Here is a 1162-nt window from a genome sequence, read left to right on the forward strand (position 1 = left end):
AGCTGAAGATAAGAATATGGGCTTTCTGTATAGATAGTACAAAATAAATTTAGCAAGAAAAAATGATTAAACTCTGGAAAACATAATTAATAATTTTAAATTTTGGATAAAATCAAAGAAAGCAACATTCTTCAGATATAACCAAATATGTGCAATTTAAGATTTTTGTAAATGCAGCTTTTCATCACAATGTCACCAGGTAGATAGGAACCCATAAGAGCGTTGGTTAGATGCTTAGAACAGATCACTAGTGGATGTGTCATAATTTTCTTCAACCAATTGAAAACAAAGCTGAGATAATAACTTTCAGATCAAAGCTGGAGATATCAAGAGTAGCACCCAGCTTTAGCTACTACAGCTAGGGTCACTGATTATGGCCAATATCTTGGTGTCATGCTGGACTCAGACCTGAACCTTCAGATACACATAAAGGAAGTTACTGAGTTAGCCTTTTGTCACCTGAAAAACATGTCCACGATTAAAGGACTGATGTCGAAGCAGGACCTATAAAAACCCATTTATTTTCCTTTAGTAGACTTGATCACTCCAACAGTATCTTTATAGTTTTGCCTAAAAAGTCCATCAGACAGCTACAGCTGATCCAAAACGCTGCTGCCCATGTTCTCACTAGAACTAAGAAAGTAGAACACATCAGCCTGGTTCTGAAGTCCTTCCACTGGTCTTCAAGTTCCAGCCTACTCTGTTCAACCAGAACTAGAACCAAACATGGAGACGCAGCATTTAGTTCCTATGCTCCACAACAAAAGTGCTGAAAGCCTGAGTACTTTTAAGACAAAGTTAAAAAACATTTTTTTTATAGCTGCATTTGACTGTTAATAAAGTTAAACTGTTTACTGATGTATTGTTAGTTTAAGTTTATGATTTGTTTTACTACCTGCTTTTATCACGTTTTTGTCGATACTTGCATTTATTCTTTATTTTGCTTCTATCTTACTGTTTAAATCATACAAAGTACTTTTAATCGTCTTTGTACTGAATTGTGCAATACAAAAAAACGTATTTGTCTTTGTAAGAGACTTATAGTTCACCTTGTATTGCTCTATACTAAATGGGTCATTAGCTGGACTCTGCTGAACCAGATTGAATCCAGTTTGTTGCTGTATTTTTGCTCACATCTGGGCATGACGATATTTGAAATGGC

This window comes from Cyprinodon variegatus, unplaced genomic scaffold (genome assembly GCF_000732505.1).
Source record: "Cyprinodon variegatus isolate N-32 unplaced genomic scaffold, C_variegatus-1.0 Scaffold268, whole genome shotgun sequence".
NCBI lineage: Eukaryota > Metazoa > Chordata > Actinopteri > Cyprinodontiformes > Cyprinodontidae > Cyprinodon > Cyprinodon variegatus.